Source organism: Pelobates fuscus, chromosome 8 (genome assembly GCF_036172605.1).
Source record: "Pelobates fuscus isolate aPelFus1 chromosome 8, aPelFus1.pri, whole genome shotgun sequence".
In the NCBI taxonomy this organism is placed as follows: Eukaryota; Metazoa; Chordata; class Amphibia; order Anura; family Pelobatidae; genus Pelobates; species Pelobates fuscus.
This window is the reverse complement of record NC_086324.1, coordinates 57,649,310-57,670,707: the sequence shown is the minus strand read 5'-3', so window position 1 is coordinate 57,670,707 and position 21,398 is coordinate 57,649,310.

Sequence of the window (21,398 nt, the reverse complement as noted above, 5' to 3'; positions counted from 1 at the left end):
ATATTTGCCAGAGGTTGTTGGGAGGGATCTACCCGAGAGTTGTAGTCACCACAGATGTGCCCGCGGGCTAGACCCTCTGGAGGGCCCCACTTACTACAGGGGCCTCCTTGCAAGGGGAGGGCACGCGCTACTGATGCTTTTATGCCCATATGCACCAAAGATGAATGATTTACCTCATACTTCATGTAGCGTTCTGATTATTTCTGCAAACCTCGAAACCCGAGTTGACAAACGGTTGGCAATCAGTTCTCGAGAGATCGCTACGACAGCCTCAGATACAAGAGTGGGTTGTTTTTGACCACCTTTATAGCTCATGGTTTAGATATAGATATGTTAATGCTACCTGTGTATGCTATGGGAGTCGTCATTGGCCTGACCGATGAGGAACACTAACTGCATAAATAAATAAATAAAGGGGTAGGTCGGCCAGGAAGACTCAATTACAGTAGGTCATACTTGCCCACTGTCTATGTCTTTTCTCTTACCAAAATGTAAAATTGTGCAGTATATTTGTATGCCATGTATACATTGTTTTGACTGTTGCTGCTTACGTCAGCTGTCGAGGCTACGTAGGCTCGTTGTTATGTCATGCACAATTGAAAATAAAGAATTTAAAAAAAAGAAAAGAAAATGAGAACATATCAAATTTCGGAACTGAAATTTGGTTTGTCCTAATCAATATCTTCTGAATTTCAGACAAACTAAATTCGAAAAATAACAAACTAATCCAAAACAAACCAAAACGATTTTTTCCCCACATGCATATCCCTATGATTTATTTTAATAAAATGCCATGTTTTTAGGTTTGGTTCTCTTTAAATTAAAATTCACAACTCACATCCTTCTGCTCTAATGTTAATAAAATAAATCCAGTAATCATCTATATCTCTGAAAACAATCATAACTCACTATTTACCCCTAGTTGAAATAATTAGTGAAATAAAATTAAATAGTAGCTGTTCCCATTTCTTTCATTTTTTCACTATTTTACAGCCTCATCTGTGTCTATCATTGAATCATAATAGGTCTCCTGTCTCACAGACAATGAAGCCATAGTCCTTTGTTTTATGTCAGTTTTTGGTTTTCTCTAGAGATTGGGTGGAAATTTGTTCCAATATAATCTAATAAAGGCACAAATGTTTACCGAAAATGCAATCAAGTCAGAATTATTATTTGGCTTTATTTATTTGCCGCTAAAGGGATTCCCAGACAAGCGCAGGCTGATTGTATAAAAACAACAACAACAACAAAAAACCTTTTGCTTGAATAAGACAGTCTTTTTGTTTACCACATGTGTAATCAAGAAGACAACTTTTGTTGTATTTTACTTTTGTGTCTTCCTCAGAGATTCACAGCTGAAATTACTAGAATTCGATTTTGATGTTCTCGTACAAACTTTTCATTGCAGGAGGTTCCTGCAATTGACTTAATCAACAATTAGTTGCTCACAAATCTGCACTGTTAATATTTATTTCTTCCAGTTTTATTTTTACTCTGCATTTGAGAAATAAACATTTTGGGAGTGCTCAGATTTCCTTCATAGATATTGCATGTTACATCTGATTCGCAGAACTCTGGGTAATTGCTTTGTACTCCAGAATGGCACTGCAGTTGACTTTATCCCTCAATCCCATTTAGCACTGCCTAATATAGCAGAGCCCATATGTATTCATACTAGAGCCCGAGGAGGCGGCCAAAGGCTGGCCAGATAAGGGGCATGTGTGGGTTTGGGAAGGTGTAGGTGTAACTGGGGAGGAGTGTTAAGAAGGGGTGTGGTAAAGGCAGGGGGTGGGGGGCAGGGAGCTGTGGTATGTATAGGTGGGCATTTCCCCCCCATTTTAAAAATTCCTGCGTGGTAACAGCTTTCCCTGGCTGTTATCAGTGCTAGTTGGTCTGGTGGATATTCTTACTGGCCTCTGCCCTCTGAGGCCCTGATTGACGGTGGCCGGCACCTGCAGGGCTCCCTCCAGCAGTCACAGCGTCCCGCGAAGCCAGGTGTGGCCCCCCGGCTTGGTTCAGTCCTTCACGCGAGGACCGTGCTCGGGGGCAGAGTAGCAGAACTGTTTCAGGCTCGCGGGCCGTTCCCCATGCGGCCGCAAGCCGTCGTGCTGCACCACTTCCTGCTCCTGCTGCCGCAGCTCCCTCTCAGGTCTCGTGGGCTGGGCGCCATGTGGCCGCGAGGCGGAAAGCCGCAAGGCCGTCTGTTATTCCAGTCATAGTACGGCCGCTTGGTGCTGCATCCCAGGCACCACCACCCTCAGCCTAGTGCGCGTCCCGGGCTCCCAGAGGACAAAGCTCCAGCACGGCCATGAGGAGGGTAAGTGGGCTGCAGGATTGCAGCCAGGGGGGGCAGCTGACGTCCCAAGGGCCAGGGGGGGCGGGGCTTCCAACGGGTGCCGCAAGGCACCCTGTCCCCAGGGCAAAGTGAGTCTGACAGCTCCCCCTTCCCCTCATGCATCCCCCGCTGCTTCCTCTGGGCCCGCCTCTGTAATACTTACCAATGACACCTCCACGAGTGGGTCTTCTGACGCTGGGTTGGGGGGGGAGGGAATTTCACTTACCTTTGCTGTCACACAGGTTTCTCCTGAGCAGCCTCTCACCCATACTGCTTCGTCCTTCACTGCCCACTTCTTAGGATAGCCAAGTACGGACTGGGTGGGATGCTCTTAGTCCCACAAGGGTTGCCCGTTCCACAGTGATGGGGGTGGGGGGGATGTGGCCAATCAGTTTCCACTCCGGTTGTCCCAGGGAAGATTCTGAGCTGTCTCTGGGAGCAGGCATCCCTGGGGAGGAGGTCGCGCAGGTCGCCCATGGGGAGGCCTGTATGTGTTGGTTCGGGACCTCTGTGCCTTCACTTAAAACAGGAGATTAAATAAAAAATTTGGAAGGGGGAGTTTTCTGAAATGTTTTCCCTTCTCCCTCTGGAAGACTTACCCGTGGTGGATAAGGACTCTAAGGAATCAGATAAAGGGAGCGTCTCTAGTAAGCAGATTTCAGGGGGTATTTGGTTTCAGGACATCTCCTGCGCGTAAGGGCTGGTACGTTTTTTGTTACGACGGTCCAAGACCGATGTTTTCGGCTGGGGGACTTTAGTTTCACTTCATAGGATTCACGTGTCCATAGCGTGTCCGGTTGCATGTTACCAGCGCTACTGTGCCTTTCGCCCGCAGGCTCCAGGCCCATTCCTGATTCATGCTGATGGGGGTTTCTTATCCAGGTTCCAATTAATCCGGGTCTTTAATTTGGCTTTGGAGGTGCTGGGCATTCCAGGGGAGGAATTTGGAGGTCATTCATTCCTCATTGGGGCGGCCACTGAGGCATCTCGCTTGGACATTTTGGAGCAGGCTATTCGTAGGATTGGTAGGTGGAAATATAGGTGGTTCAGGTCCTATGTGCGCCCATCTGGGCTGATTGCTTTTTGCCCTATGTTTTCTCATCAGGGTCCATCCGGCGGGTCTGGCTAATCGGACACTCTTTTATATACTGGGCCCATCATCGGGTGGGGGTTCGCCCTGGCGGAAATTGTCTCGGCCTTTCTCCGGTGGTGACATTGGTCCAGTGGTTTGGGACTCGGGGGATGTGCTGGGTACAGCTACTTCCAGAGTGGGTTCAACTGTCAGAGCTACTGGGTGTTCCGGATGTGTTGGTAATACACCTGGGGGGTAATGATTTGGGCACTTGTCCAGTGTGGGGCTTGGGGGACATGATCAAACCAGGATCTTGCGCGCTTGCTAGTATTGTTCCTGAAAATCTGCCTGGTGTGGTCAGAGGCGGTTGCGCGCAACTTTTGGAAGTGCACCCGCGACCAGAGGGCAATAGAGCGCTGCAGGATCAAAAAAATGAACGGAACACTTACACAACACAATGTAACTCTAAGTCAATCAAACTTCTGTGAAATGAAACTGTCCACTTAGGAAGCAACACTGAGTGACAATCAATTGCACATGCTGTTGAGCAAATGGGATAGACAACAGGTGGAAATTATAGGCAATTAGCAAGACACCCCCAATAAAGAAGTGGTTCTGCAGGTGGTGATCACAGACCACTTTTCAGTTCCTATGCTTCCTGGCTGATGTTTTGGTCACTTTTGAATGCTGGCAGTGCTTTTACTCTAGTGGTAGCATGAGACGGAGTCTACAACCCACACAAGTGGCTCATGTAGTGCAGCTCATCCAGGATGGCACATCAATGCGAGCTGTGGCAAGAAGGTTTGCTGTGTCTGTCAGCGTAGTGTCTAGAGCATGGAGGCGCTACCAGGAGACAGGCCAGTACATCAGGAGACATGGAGGAGGCAGTAGGAGGGCAACAACCCAGCAGCAGGACCGCTACCTCCGCCTTTGTGCAAGGAGGAACAGGAGGAGCACTGCCAGAGCCCTGCAAAATGACCTCCAGCAGGCCACAAATGTGCATGTGTCTGCTCAAACGGTCAGAAACAGACTCCATGAGGGTGATATGAGGGCCCGACGTCCACTGGTGGGGGTTGTGCTTACAGCCCAACACCGTGCAGGGCGTTTGGCATTTGCCAGAGAACACCAAGTTTGGCAAATTCGCCACTGACGCCCTGTCCTCTTCACAGATGAAAGCACACTGAGCACATGTGACAGAGTCTGGAGACGCCGTGGAGAACATTCTGCTGCCTGCAACATCCTCCAGCATGACCGGTTTGGTAGTGGGTGGGTCAGTAATGGCGTGGGGTGGCACTTCCTCCCAGCTCACTCCGCGCGGGAGGAGCGCGCGCACGCCCGCCCAGCCGTGAAGAGGGAGAGCCAGGCAGTGAAGAGAGAGCAGCGCCGACTCCCATCATCCCAGCCACCCTCCTGCAAAGAAAAGGTAAGAGACAGGAGGGTGGCTGGAAAATGAGCTGCGTGTATGTATGTATGTATGTATGTCTGTGTCTGCATGCATGTATGTCTGAATGTGTATGTCTGTATGCATGTATGTATGTATGTATGTCTGTCTGGATGCATGCATGTCTGTCTGTATATCTGTGTGTATGTCTATGTCTGTCTGTATGTCTGTATGCATGTATGCATGTATGTCTATGTATGTATGTATGTATGTCTGTATGCATGTATGTCTGTATGTGTATGTCTGTATGCATGCATGTATGTATGTATGTATGTATGTCTGTCTGTCTGTCTGTATGTCTGCATGCATGTCTGTCTGTATATCTGTGTGTATGTCTATGTCTGTCTGTCTGTCTGTATGTCTGTATGCATGTATGCATGTATGTCTATGTATGTATGTATGTCTGTATGCATGTATGTCTATGTATGTATGTATGTCTGTATGCATGTATGTATGTCTGTGTCTGCATGCATGTATGTCTGTATGTGTATGTATGTATGCATGTATGTCTATGTATGTATGTCTGTCTGTCTGTCTGTCTGCATGCATGTCTGTCTGTATATCTGTGTGTATGTTTATGTCTGTCTGTATGTCTGTATGTATGTCTGTATGCATGTATGTATGTATGTATGTCTGTATGCATGTATGTCTATGTATGTATGCATGTATGCCTATGTATGTATGCATGGCTGTCTGTATGTCTATGTCTGTCTGTATGTGTGTATGTATGTCTGTGTGTCTGGATGCATGTATGTGTATGTATGTCTGTCTGTGTATGTATGTCTGTCTGTATGTGTATGTCTGTATGCATGTATGTCTGTCTGGATGCATGCATGTCTGTCTGTATGTCTGTATGCATGTATGTGTATGTGTCTGTATGCATGTATGTCTGTCTGTATGCATGTCTGTCTGTATGCATGTATGTCTGTATGCATGTATGTCTATGTATGTATGTCTATGTATGTATGCCTGTCTGGATGCATGCATGTCTGTCTGTATGTCTATGTCTGTCTGTCTGTATGCGTGTATGTCTGTCTGTATGCATGTATGTCTGTGTGTCTGTATGCATGTATGTCTGTGTGCCTGGATGCATGTATGTGTATGTCTGTCTGTCTATGTATGTCTGTGTATGTATGTCTGTCTGTGTATGTCCGTCTGTCTGTGTATGTATGTCTGTCTGTGTATGTCTGTCTGTCTGTGTATGTATGTATGTGTATGTCTGTCTGTGTATGTATGTCTGTCTGTCCATATGTCTATGTATGTATGTATGTATGTATGTATGCATGTCTGTATGTATATGTCTGTATGTATATGTCTGTCTGTATATGTCTGTCTGTATATGTCTGTCTGTATATGTCTGTCTGGATGCATGTCTGGATGCATGTCTGTGTGTATGTCTGTGTGTATGTCTGTGTGTATGTCTGTATGTATGTCTGTATGTATATGTCTGTATGTATATGTCTGTATGTATATGTCTGTCTGGATGCATGTCTGGATGCATGTCTGGATGCATGTCTGGATGCATGTCTGTGTGTATGTCTGTGTGTATGTCTGTGTGTATGTCTATGTCTGTCTGACTGCATGCATGTATGTCTACGTATGTATGTATGTTTGTGTATGTCTGTATGCATACATGTCTATGTATGTATATATGTATGTCTGTATGTCATTATATATGTATATATGTATGTCTGTATGAATGTATGTCTGCATATCATTATGAACGTAGGTCTGTGTGTATGTATGTATGTCTGTATGCCATTATGAATGTATGTCTGTGTATGTCTGTATGCCATTATGAATGTATGTGTGTATGGATGTCAGTGTGTGTGTATGTATGTATGTATGTTGGTGTCTGTATGTTTGTATGTGTCTTTATGTCCTCTTGCATGTGTGTCTGTATGTATGTTAGTATGTGTCTGTCTGTCACTATGTATGCCTGTGTGTATGTCTCAGTATGTGTGTGTCAGTATGTATGCATGTATGCCTGTTTCAGTATGTGTGTCTGTTAGTATGTATCTGTGTCCTTTTGTATCAGTGTGTGCGTTTGTGTCTGTGTGTGGACCCAGTGGGCGGTATTTGGAGGCGGGCCCCAGGGGGCCCAGACCCTGAGCTGAGTTAGGGGCCCCAAAATTTCTGGTGGCGGCCCTGCAACCAATAAACACGTACAATACACTCAGACACTCCCACACAAAATCCTCCCCTCTGCCTGTGATACAATTACCTACACAATGGGTATTGTAATTATCACAGGCAGAGAAATACAGTTTTTCCACATTATTCATAACTTTAAAAGTATTCATCACATTCACATAAACTTACATTTTCAGAATCAGCATACTCCAAATACAAACATACGTCAAAATCATACAAATTGGTTCAGTGGTTCAAAAGATAGATTGTAGTCCTTTGTGACCAAATGAAGCATGGCTTTTCTGCCCAAAACCAGTTCCACAGAGTCTTCTATCCTGGAGATAATTGTGAAGTAATCAAATTATCTCCAAGGACAGAGGCAAAACTCCATTGAAAGCAGCAAAAGACAATAAAATACATAAACATATATAACTGTGCAGCCATAGCATAAAACAGGTACATTCAACATATCCCCAGATAGCTCAGATCTGAGCGCACATTATTACTGAATGGCGCTCAGATCACATACATACAGTTCAATTGCCATGGAGCAAAAGTCTTTCACATAGTCTTTCGTTATACAAATGGGCTCCATGGCATAGCTATCTGGGGTATCACCGCTCAAACAGGGCAAGCACCGAATGACCCGGCTTTCGTGTCTTTTCAGGGGAAAATCAAGCGTTTCAACATGGGGCCATAGTCTAAAGGCAGCAGGCGGGCAACCAGGCTCCTCCAATGCACAGTGGCGAGATTGGTCTCGTCACATCAACCAAGCCACATCTAGTCAAAAATGTTTTTTTTGCTAAACAAGGGAATGCAGTGTCATATTATAGTGTTTAAGGATTTTTTAAGAGTATATTTGGAGGGATGACCTTGAGACATATAGACACCTAAACCCCACATAGAATAGAGTCCAGATCTGGACTTCTATTCATAAAAATTGTTAACTTCATGGCTGAACGTCATGGGAGCTGTAGTCCATAGGAAGTCCTTGTTCAAACTTTCCAATTGCCTAAACACACACAGGCATTTATTCACTGAATCGATAGTGGATTTCAATGACAATATTCAGAGTAAAAATGCTGAGATAAATTCTCTAGTTTAACTATAAATACAGCTTGATTATTTCAGTCTAAATTTTGCCATTCAGATTTCAGTTTGCTACAGTTTGGAGTTTAGTGAATAACTCTCCTTACTAAGGACTAGTGGCAAGTGATTGAAAGACCAGTCCGGAGAAAGAATCCAAAGGAGGAACTTCAAGCCCCTTGTTGATATCTTGTGTGGCACCCATAAGGCGCTTTTACCATCCTAATTCTGTGAGTGCAACCGAATTATTGCGTTTGTCACTAATTTAACAGTATCACACTATGTTATATTTGTGTGTATAGGTTCACCAGCAAGATCCCTAAATATCGTGTGTATATATATTTCTGCTAAAATCGGTTACCATCTGGGAGGTAACCTTGGGAGGCTGTGTACCTATAAGTTAAGTTATATTTTATTATTTTTCTTTGTTATTTCACTGGCGTCAGGTGAAATTGTCACATTGAGACTAGTGGCAACTTGCAAGCCTGCCTGGCTCACTCTGCAACAGTTTGCGTTTTTACTGCTCCCACCCTTATCCAGACACACCATGGCTGATAGTGTTATAAGCTGCCGAATAATACGTGGAGAGCCTTTTGACATATGATGTGATATATACCAACCTCAGTGAACTGGATACAAAATCTATACAGGAATTCCTGGAGAGCTGCTAGATTCTGAGCACTAGGTGGAGTTAGAAACCCCTTATACAATGACAATGTTCTAAGCCTCAATAGAGATTCTTATTCTCAGTATTCTGCTGTGTTTATCCAGCACCAGCAATTTCCTCTGCACTTGTTACAAGGAGTGGAACAAAACTTACAACATTTTTCATTAAGGTGTGAATAGTGTGAAACTCAAATTCAATTCAAAGTAAAGTTCACGTTTTACGCCAATATAGTTAAACAAAAAAACAAAAAAAACTGCTGATTTGGAGAATGCATCCAATTCAGCTATTCTGGCATAAAATTTTAAATTTACATTGAGATAACGTTGAATTCCTAATTCTCCTTTTTGTGTTACAAACAAACTATTCAGGTAATATAATTTATTTGAGGATTTATACTTTGAGACAAATGTTGATAACACACGTTTCCAATGCCACATTTTAAAGGTATTGTTAACTTCACAGACTAGTTTTGGATCCAATAAATATTTTGTCTCCCCATACGCTTATGGCATTGTAATATACATTAAAGGATCATTATCAGTATAGTGATTATGGTGCCCGAAGTGTCATGGTGACCAATGTCAATGTAAGTAGTTAAACCATTTGCTAACTTCCTGCCTGGGGTCCACCTGGCACCTGTTACTACCTCTTGACTTCCAGTATTGAGACTCTGAAACTCCTGCTAGGAGCTTACATGCAATGCAGGGCCAGCTTGTTGGCTGAGAGCATCACCTGAACACTCTCAGCCAATGAGCTAGCACTGGGCTTAGCTCAGAGCTGAGAGCTTCTGTCTCTCATTGAGTAAAGGAGTGGTCCTTATCAAACTCCAGGTAAGAAGTCAAATTTAATTTGCTTAAAACTTCCATTACAGGTATTTCTGAGATCAGTGACATGATAGACAATATCTGGCTCTCCAGTTGACAGGAAACCACTACCATAATGCTCAGTAAACCGCATATATGCTTGCATTGTCTTGAGCCGACTACTAAACATCACACCTCTGCAGTTACCTGTTAATGAACTTACTTCAGATCTGTAGTTTTTTTTAGTGAATCAGTTGATGCAAGCTTTCAGAACTAGGCTTGAGGTTACAATGCATATCTGTATAAACTTTTGTGGAAAAAAAAACCTGAAAACATCTGGCCCAATGAGGTCACTTGAAGCAGGGTGGTTTGTAAGTACATCTCCAATAGGACCTTTCACCTCTTTCTAAACTAGTTAAATGACCACAGGGGAATCCAGAGCAAGGTCATTTATATTCATGAAAATGCTCTGATATAAATCATTGACAATGAGTTTAGCATCTAATACCTAATGAAATGGAATGCTATTGACTTAGAAATATCAATGTATTACTAAAACAGCTAAAAGGCTCAATCATTTTGTATGAAAGATAAAATTAACCATGTGAAGATTTAGCCTCTCTGCATATAATGTAAAATATCATTTTAGCGTTTCTGCCTATAAAATGGTTTATGAAAGGGATAAACCGAGGGCTGTTTTCATCTCAGGGTTATTCACTAAAGTGTGAAATGTTAGAATTCAAAGTGAATTTCATATTTAAAGCCAAAATAGCAAAATGGCAAACATTCTACAGGTCAACTATGTTTTAAATTCACTTTGAATTCCTAACAATTCCCTCATTATTGCCTTATCCCTGTCATTCTTTAGAAAAGTAGAGAAGCACTTCATTTGCTAGATTGTAAGCTCACGGGCACAGTCTTCTGTTTCTTTTGTATCTACACATGCTCGTTATTTGTCTGTATTCCTGTGTCTTTGACAGCTCTTGGCCAAACTCACTTTCTTATCATGCCTTGCCTATTTCTGTCAGGTCTTGGACAGTCAGGCTTTCAATGAAGATCATTTTTCTTTTTCGCTGGATGGAGTTTTATCTTCAGTTTCTTGACAGACTAAATTAGATTAATCTGCTGTTTTTTTTATCCTTTTTTTTTACTATCTTCCTCAGTTTTGTGTTGTTAAGGCTCCTTTACATTACATTGAGGTTACCACTCCTTTGTGTTGGTCTTGGAAAAGATACTTTTCCTTTTCTATGTTTCTTCTCATAAACATATTTCTACTACTAATATAACAAGATGGGTCCATTGGCTTCTGACATTAGTTGGTGGACACCTCATTTGCCTTAGAGCACAGCTGCATCACAAGCTTTTTGGCGAGTGCTTCTCTTGCAGATATTATGCACTAAACTGAAGTCAATTGTACTCGTAAAGAAACATTTTGAGCTTTATTATTTCAGCTGCTCTTCTCGTGCTTCTTTTTCTATCGTTTCCTAAAATGAAAAAAACCTCCTATCATGCCTCCTAAAATGTGAAGCCTCCTATCATGTGGTAAAACTGTAGTTTATGCTAATGTAAGTGTACCTATAATCTTAATTTTGATAATGTGAAAAAGAGAGAGATTTCTAGCACTTGCTTTTTGTATCTGTTGCAGCTCGAACTTCCCGAACCAGAGTCTCTTCCTTCTGGTCGTAGATGAGAATAAATAAGAGAATGATGGGAAGCAGCGCTTTCAACTAAAGTCCTTAGTTCCAATAGAGCAAAATGAAAAATAGAAGGGACAAAACCCCAATATAGTGTAGTATTTTAGGGGATCAAATTTGGCAAATATAAAAATAAAAACAAAAAATAGTGCTCTCTGTAATGTTAAAATAGTAAATAAATAAAAGGAGATATACTCACAAAGGAAGATCAAATAGGTATTGCTCAATCCTAAACGGCATAGGTGGTATGTTCCCCCCCAAGGAATATGGAGTCCTCCTGGTAAAATCCTCAAGCATGCAGATAAGAAGGTCCAGAAATTAATAAAAAAAAATATTTTATTAATAAACAAAATGATAACATTAAAAAGTAGCTAACGGGGGGGCGGGGCCTGACCGCAATGGCGACAGGACGTGTTCTCAGAGAGCTCCTCACACTGTTTTGAAGTACTCATGGCGAACGTCTCTCTAGGCTTTTACTATAGGACCGGCACCAATACCTTGGATTCCTAAATCGACTGACCGGTGTTTCTCATGGTCCCCTAAAGCTGTCCAGCTGACTTTACTTGTCGCTACCTGTGTGGCCTAGCAGGCACTGCGGAAGGGAGAAGCGGCCCATCTCTCTAGGGTAAAATCGAGTGGTGATGTCGCCCCATTGCCCCCCCCAAGGAACGGCGGGGGATATCACGGTCCCCACCCTGATGGCTCTCCGAACTTCTCAGGGCCAGATTACAATACCACTCACATCGACTTCCCTGATGCATGCACTCCCGTCATGGCGGATGCCACGGGCACCAGAGGTTCAAGCGAGTCCCCCACACTTCAGCGCCTTGAAGCCATATTCCAGGCTTTCTGGCAGAAGCTAAGCGCAAGGCTTTTCCTACTTGCTCCGCAATCTAAGCAGAAGATAAAAAAATCCATCCAGCCTTGCTTAGATCCAACCGGAGAATCCCACAACGAGACTCCGGCCCAGCAGGCAGAGGAGACCGCAGCGGCGCGTCTTGAGAAAGTTGGAGCCCCTGCCTCTAGGCTGAAGAATGCAGTTGACTGACCCAGGGCATGAAAAAAGGGTTGTATACTCACCCCTCATATCTCCTAACAGTGACAAAAAATTGCTACAGCACAAAGTATTCCCTGGTAGGACCCAAGAACAAAGCACACAGCACACAGGAACTGGGTCTGGTACCAGCCTCAATGGATTTATGTGCACTATACCTGAAACCCTGCAAACTCGGTATCCTCTAAACCCAGGCCTAATGAGGGGCTTGCTCATCCTAAACACTGTACACTAGGAGGGCTGCTTCTGCAATCTCTCCCATAATTGTCTGTTGAGTTGGTTGCTATACTCATTGACCATTTCATACAGTTGAAGTAAATACAGTTGAGTGCAAATGCTCTGTTTTAAATTCTTCTTTCTCTATCGTTTTAAAAGTCATGCACTGTGTTCTTTTTGTCTTAAATTTGAAAATGTGCTGTCTCCTCCACATACACTATTTGATGGATATGTCTTTTCATTGACATGTGTCAAAGTGTCTTTGATGTTATCTCTTTAAAAAAAAAAAAAAGTAGCTTAAAATGTTAATAGCACACGTTTCACCTGTACAAAGGCTTTTTGAAAGTGTTCAAAGCCTTGAAAAAGCATTACACAGGTGAAACGTGTGAGTACCGCTACTACCGCTGCTGACCTTACATCGCTAACTACTGCCTAAAGACACCTTCTCATATAGGACCAGGACCATCTACATATCCACATACAGGGATTGTACAGTTCAGGCGCAGTGACTTGGGGCTGATCTTGATTTTCAGAAAAGTGTAAGTGTAATTTGTTTTATTTTACATGTTTGATACCCTAAAATACTACACTATATTTGGGTTTTGTCCCTTCTATTTTTCATATTGCTCCATTTTTCATATTGCTTCCCATCATTCTCTTATTAATTTTAATAACACAGGTGGGATCGCGCTTCTCATACTTTAGGTTTGTGGCATGTTGGGTTGCTGTTATTCACTACTGTTATGTTTCATTCATTTTATACTTGGATTATTTATTTATGATGGATTTTTCATATTACTTATGCTTCACTTGCATAAGTTCAGTTGCTTTTCACGCATTTTCTTTCAGTGTGACCTTCTCCTTCATCTTCACTGGAGACAGCTTGATGGTTTCACGGGATACTGTTATATGTTTGATTTTCTCCATTGTTTGCTTATTTATGTTTTTTATGTATTATTACCTTACAATTGTTTTACGCATCAAAGAAAGAGGAGGTGCTAATGTGGGCAGGATTTTATATTGCCTCCTGCCATTTCTGATTGGTTGTTGTTTTTATGTTTCATTTGTACTGCTATATGGAGTACAGTAAAGAGAGATGAACAAAATATTCACCTCCTGTCATTATTAAAATTAAGATTATAGGTACACTAACGTTAGCATAATCGACGATTGTTAGAATTTTAAAGCAAATTTAACATTTTAGACCAAAATAACTGAAATGGAAAAATCTCCAAGTTATCCATGTCTCATGTTGGCTATTTTGATCTGAAAATTGACCTTTTCTTAGTTGTTACAGCATTGTAACAAAAAAAAAATGATCTATATGTATGTGGTTCCTTTCCTTTTGAGCCCCAAATTGTAATACTGTGGCATGCCATTCATTAAAAAAAACTGATATAGATTTATCAGTGTTCTCCTATCTCTGCTACTTATTAACATTCCTAAGTAACATTACATGCACATGTACTGAGTTAAAATGTCAGATGCTAATAATGGCCTACAGATTTTTAACAATTTGTGTTATTTATGTACCAGGTTGATTAGGGCATTTAACCCGGAATCTTAAGACCTGTCCGTGGTGCTGACGGTAATGATGTAATGTATAGGACAGGCATAGGCAACCTTTGGCACTCCAGATGTTTTGGACTACACCTCCCATGATGCTTTGCCAGCATTATGGGTGTAAGAGCATTATGGGGGATGTAGTCCACAACATCTGGAGTGCCGAAAGTTGTCTATCCCTGGTATAAGACATACATCATCATTTTTTTTTTCTATACCAGCTCCTCATCCCATGTAATATGGATAGTGCATAAAACCTTTATTTAATTGTGAAACTCACAATGTTGAGCACAGAAACAAAGAAAATGACGACAGATAAGAGCCATTTGGCCCATCTAGTCTGCCCCATTTGCAGCGTGATAAGCGCAATGATGTCATTTATTGCAATAACACTTTATAGAATTTTTAAAAATGTAAAATAAAATAAATACTCCTTTCAGTTGCATTTCCAATAAACACTGTGTGAGTTTTACAACTCACTATAATTACAAGCCATTTTCGGCAGTGAGATCCAGGTACACCATAACCTTTGATGCTAAGCTGTTATGGTGGTTAAATTGAGCCTTTAACCCCTTAAGGACTGAGCCAAATGTACACGTTGTGAACAAAACAAAACGTAAACAAAACCTGGCATTTGCGTTGTATGTCTGTCCAACCGTAATTCACCTCTTTCATATTAAATGCACCCCCCTTATTATATATCATTTTATTCAGGGGAAAGAGGGCTTTCATTTAATATCAAATATTTAGCTATGAAACATAATTTAATATGAAAAAATGGGATAAAATAAGAAATGTTGTTTTTTTGTATTTTAACTCTCAATGTCATAATACTGTTTGCTTTTACTGCAATAAAATACACATATCTGTATTCAGCAAAGTCTCACGTGTAAAACAGTACCCCCCTATGTACAGGTTTTATGGTGTTTTGGGAAGTTACAGGGTCAAATATAGCACGTTACATTTAAAATTGAAATTCGCCAGATTGGTTACGTTGCCTTTGGGACTGTATAGTAGCCCAGGAATAAAATTTACACCCATAATGGCATACCATTTGCAATAGTAGACAACCCAAGGTATTGCAAATGGGGTACGTCCAGTCTTTTTTAGTAGCCATTTGGTATTTGTATTTGTTTGTGTGTGAAAAATGCAAAAAATGCCAATTTTGGCCAGTGTTTGTGACTAAGTGGCTACTAAAAAAGACTGGACATACCCCATTTGCAATACCTTGGGTTGTCTACTATTGCAAATGGATTGCCATCATAGAGGTAATTTTCATTCTTGGGCTACCATAGGGTCTCAAAGGCAACGTAACCAATCTGGCGAATTTTAATGTAAAAAAATGAAACACAGGCCTTATATTTGATGCTGTAACTTTTGAAAACACCATAAAACCTGTACATGAGGGGTACTGTTGTACTCGGGAGACTTCGCTGAACACAAATATTTGTGTTTCAAAACAGTAAAAAGTAACGCAGCAATAATATCGTCCGTGTAAGTGCTGTATGTGCGTGAAAAATGCAAAAAACTTCACTTTTACTGGCGATATCATCGTTGTAATACATTTTACTGTTTTGAAACACTAATATTTGTGTTCAGCAAAGTCTCCTGAGTAGAACAGTACCCCCCATGTACAGGTTTTATGGTGTCTTGGAAAGTTATAGGGTTAAATTCAATTAAATTCCCTTTACTTTCGGCATGGGTTGTCAGGCAGGTCCCGCTAATTGTAATTAATTAAGATACCTAATTATGTAAAAATATTACATAAATATATGTGTAGAATTAATATATGTATATATATATATATATATATATATATATATATATATATATACACGTATGTGTATATATATGTATATATATATATATATATATATATATATATAATTATATATATATTAATCGTAAAATACACCTAGACAGTGTATGTGTGTGCATGTATATGTGTATATATATACTTAGATCATATATATATATATATATATATATATATATATAATATATATATATATATGATCTAAGTATATAATTTTCTTTTTTTACACTTATTAACTTTAATTTGATTTGATTTCCAGCCAGCAGGGGGACTAACTGTCATTACCGTTCGTCCCCCTGCTGGCAATGCCTCGGCCAGCTAACCCGGCCATGTGATTGTGAGGTCCTCGCAAGGATCTCACTCTCACATGGCCGGGGGGGCCCCCAGGAGGACGGACGTGCCGCGGGGAGCTCCCCGGGAGTCCCGCAACCGCGATCGCCGGCGTGGGATCGCCGGCGACCGGGTAAGTAAAAAAAAAACGGAGGGCGTACTATTACGCCCGGTGGCGTTTAGAGCCGCTTAAAATAGGGCGTAATAGTATGCCCTCCGGTCTTAAAGGGTTAACCTCTCTCTCACATACAGAGCCACTCTCCATAAATACACCCCCACATGCACATACCCTGCCACTCTACACAAATACACTGTCACCTTCAAACACACTGCCACACCACACAAGCACACTCCCACATTCACATGCTGCCACATTCCACAAATACACTGTCACATTCAAACACACTGCCACACCACACAAACACACTCCCACATTCACACGCTGCCACATTCCACAAATACACTGTCACATTCAAACACACTGCCACACCACACAAACACACTCCCACATTCACACGCTGCCACATTCCACAAATACACTGTCACATTCAAACACACTGCCACACTACACCACACACATACATTGCCACAATCACACACACTGGCTTTCAACTAATGCCACATTTATTTGTCATTTTGCACCAAAAGCTAATTTACTTTAAGAATATTTTTATCTTTTTATATAAATGATTAACGTTTATTGATTATTTAGTCATTATGAGCATTTATGTTTCGTTTTTAATCAGACTAGGTAAGCTGAAGGTATTTTTTTTAAATAACAACTACTGAAGACAGTAAAAGAAAGTTAATTTAAAAATGACACTCAAAACTATACTGTCACTGTAATAAGAAGTCCTATGACCCTTTAAAAGGTCCAGTCCAGTTTTTGGTCCAAGTCTTACCCTGGTCCCAAATTTGGATTATTCTCTTCCCTGGGCATCTCTTTCTAGCTAGAGTCTGTTAATCACATCAATGAGTAATAGTGTTCAGGTTGTATCGAATCTTATTGTCTTATTACATTATCAAGGTTTATTCAAATGTAATTCTAAAATTCTTGCCCAAAGATTACAAACATTTCTTCCAGATATACTACATCCACAACAGTTAGAATTCATTAGGGGTAGACAATCTATCAACATTTTTTGAATGGCTATATCAGTAACTATTGTAACAATGACTTATTCTATACCTGATTACTCTCTGCTCCTAAACTGAGATACCAATTATTTGGAATTCCATTCTTTAAATGTTTACCTCCTCCAGTCTTTATGAAACAAGGAGTCTGATGGATGTCCCCTATCTCATTATTTTAGACCCTTTGATCCTGATCCTGCATAACTCGAACACCTCCCATAGGATATCTGTCCATACAAGCCAAATAGGCCACAGCCTTTGCAGATGACATACTACTTTATATATCTGATTCCAACAAGAACCTTGATATAAAGGTTACTCTTTTTAGCACCACGTCAGTTGGTTCAAATCCTTAGCCTTGGACCATAACTTAAACAGTTTTCACAGGGTCTATTCACCGTTCAACTATCCCACAAACATATCAAATACTTGGGAGTCATGATCCATAGGCACGTTAACAATTTATATCAACTTAACATCTTTAACATGATTTGAGTTATTGTTACTCATATGAAGGATTGATGGCCTTTTGACTTACAATCTCAGGCAGGGAATGTCCTTTAAAACTTGTAATATTTCATAAACTTATATCCTTTATTAATCTGGTCTCTGCTACTTTTGAAACCTGATGTGAGTAGACCACACACTTTCTTGTGGAATGGGAAGAGGGCGAGAGTGACACTGACATAGTTGCAGCAACCTAGATACAACATAGGCTTCAACAAACCTCACATATTTTACTATAACTTGGCAATTAGATGCTGATATGCCTTAAACTGGATCTCAGGTCAACATACATTTTCTAATTCCTTCCTGGAACAACAAGGATGTTATCCATGAAGAATGGAATAGACCTTAGAGAAAAGTGGATTTAAGTTCCGAAAATTTACGCAGCAGTCACTCACATGGCGAAAAGAACAACTCTTCGCCTAGACTTCATGGCGTATTTGAGAGAGCCAATGGAAAAGCACTTGGACGCCAATCTTATAAAAGGATATCTGGCTCTGGGTTCGGCCTTGCATCCAGCGATAGCCCTAACTACTTTATCCAGAGCTCTAAAAGTCTGGATCGAGAATCTGGAGGAAGACATCACTAGAGGAGTCCATAGAGAACAATTGATGGAAGGCCTCAAAGATTTGAAGTTAGCTACTGAATTTTGCTCAGAAGCTTCCCTGGATGTTACCAAGATGGTAGCTAAAAGCATGTTTCTTTCTGTGGCCTCAAGAAGAGCGTTATGGATACACTCTTGGGGAGCAGATTATGCTTCAAAGGCCTCCCTATGTGCTCTCCCTTTTCAAGGTGACTTACTTTTTGGAAAAGTACTGGAGGATGCCATTCACAAAGCGGCTGATAGGAAAAATACTTTTCTCCCTCAAAGGCAAAAGAAGATTTGGTGCATCTTCCAGGAAAGACAAAAAGTTCAACCGATCCTTTTGGGACAATAGAGCATATAGGCAGGGGTCAAGTCCTGGGGAATAAAGTGTGGGAACAAAACAGAAAAAAACAAAACTTGCATGCATATATAAACACGTACACACACACTCAGGTGCACACATACACTCACAGACACACACACAGACTCACAGACAGACACACACGTACACACACTCACATACACATACACTCAGACACACACTCACTCCCAGACACACACACACACACACACTCCCAGACACATACACACATACACTCCCAGACACACACACTCCCAGACACATACACAGACACACACACATACACTCACAGACACACACACACATACACTCACAGACACACACTCACACACACACACATCCACTCACAGACACACACACTCACAGACACACACACATACATACACTCACAGACACATACACACATACACTCACAGACACACACTCACACACACACACATCCACTCAGACACACACACACACACACTCACAGACATACACTCACAGACACATACACACACACACACACACACACACACACTCCCAGACACATACACACACAACCAGACACACACATACACTCACAGACACACACACATACACTCACAGACACACACACACACACTCACAGACACACACACATACATACACTCACAGACACATACACACACACACACTCACAGACATACACACATACACACACACATACACTCACAGACACATACACACACTCACAGACACACACTCCCAGACACATACACACACACCCAGACACATACACACACACCCAGACACACACATACACTCACAGACACACACACATACACTCACAGACACACACACTCCCAGACACACACACTCTCACAGACACACACACATACACTCACAGACATACACACATACACTCACAGACACACACACATACATACACACAGAATCACACACATACACTCACATACACACACACAGACACTCACAGACACACACACACTCCCAGACACACACACACTCCCAGACACACACACACACACACACACTCACAGACACACACACATACACTCACAGACATACACACATACACTCACAGACATACACACATACACTCACAGACACACACACACACATACACTCACAGACACATACACATACACTCACAGACACACACACTCACATACACAAAAATTATTTGTATATATTTTTTTTTTTATTTAAAAATGTCCACCCAGCCTCCCTACCTGGAGAGCTGGCGTGGACCTGTCCCTGGGGTCCAGTGGGGATTCAGTGCGGCCGGCTCTTGTCTCGCTGTCAGACGCGACGAGGGAGCTGTGTCCTCTCTGCTCCCTCTCGCCGCGCGGGCTGTCTGCCGATGCCGGGAGCCGGAAATGACGTCATATTCCGGCTCCCAGCATCAGCAAACGGCGCGCGGCGAGAGGGAGCAGAGAGGACACAGCTCCCTCGCCGCGTCTGACAGCGAGACAAGAGCCGGCCGGGGGGGATCCTTCAGGTGGCCATTAGGCCACCTCTTGGGCCCCCCATGACAGGGGGAACACGGGGACATTTGGGGGCGGCATTTTTTGCCGCCCCCTGAGTGCCTGCAGGACCACAAACGGGAACGGCGTTCCTGCACTAAAAAAAGTGCAGGAACGCCGTTCCCACGCGTTCTTGCAGGACTCGAGCCCTGCATATAGGCCTGAAAGGGAATATTCCAGGAATGCTAACTGGAGAAGTTATCAATCGACCTCATCTAAACCAGCCAAGGGAAGAGGATCTAGACCAACGAATAAGAGCTTCTGAACATTTTCAGGTCCAGCCAGGTGTTATAAGAGGCATACTTCTCTTCTATCCGGTTTGGGTCAAAAACATTCAGGATTCTTGGGTTCTTTCAATTCTAAGGGAAGGTTACAAGATTAAATTCAACTATTTCCCAACAAAGAGGGTCTTCATTCGTTCACAGGTAGCCAAAGGGAAAAAATAAATAGCTTTGAAGAACTGTATTTTACAGCTACTGGATAATCAGGTGATAGAAAAAGTTCCTTGCTAAGAACGTTTCAATATTGGATCTAAAGACCTTGAATTCAAAATTGAAAACAAGAACATTCAAGATTTTGGATCTCAGGAAAACATTGCCAATTCAAGGGTCTTCCTTTCAGCTTAAATTCTCAAAAATTCTCATTGTCTTCATGGCTTTTATAAGGACAAAGAACATCGAGATATTTCACTATCTGGATTACTTTCTGATCATGGGCTCACACAGTCAAATAGTGAGTCTCCATACCGAAACTGCTATCAATTGTCTCCAAGAACATGGTTGGTTAATAAATACCGAAAAGAGTTTGTTAATTCCAGCTCAGAGAATGATTTTCTTGGGAGCAAATATAGACTTGGTAAAAGGAACCGCAACTCTGTCTTCAGAAAGAAAGGAAAGAATTATGAGAATCTACATCTAAAGCATTACATATCTGCAAGGGAGTTCATGCGCCTATTGGGATCTCTAACTTCCACGACAGGCATAGTGAAGTGGGCCCAGTGGAGGATACGTCCTATTTAGATGCAGTTTCTTCACCAATTCAAGGCAAAAATAGGCAACTGGGTTTAGAGAATCCATCTTCTTCCGTGCATCT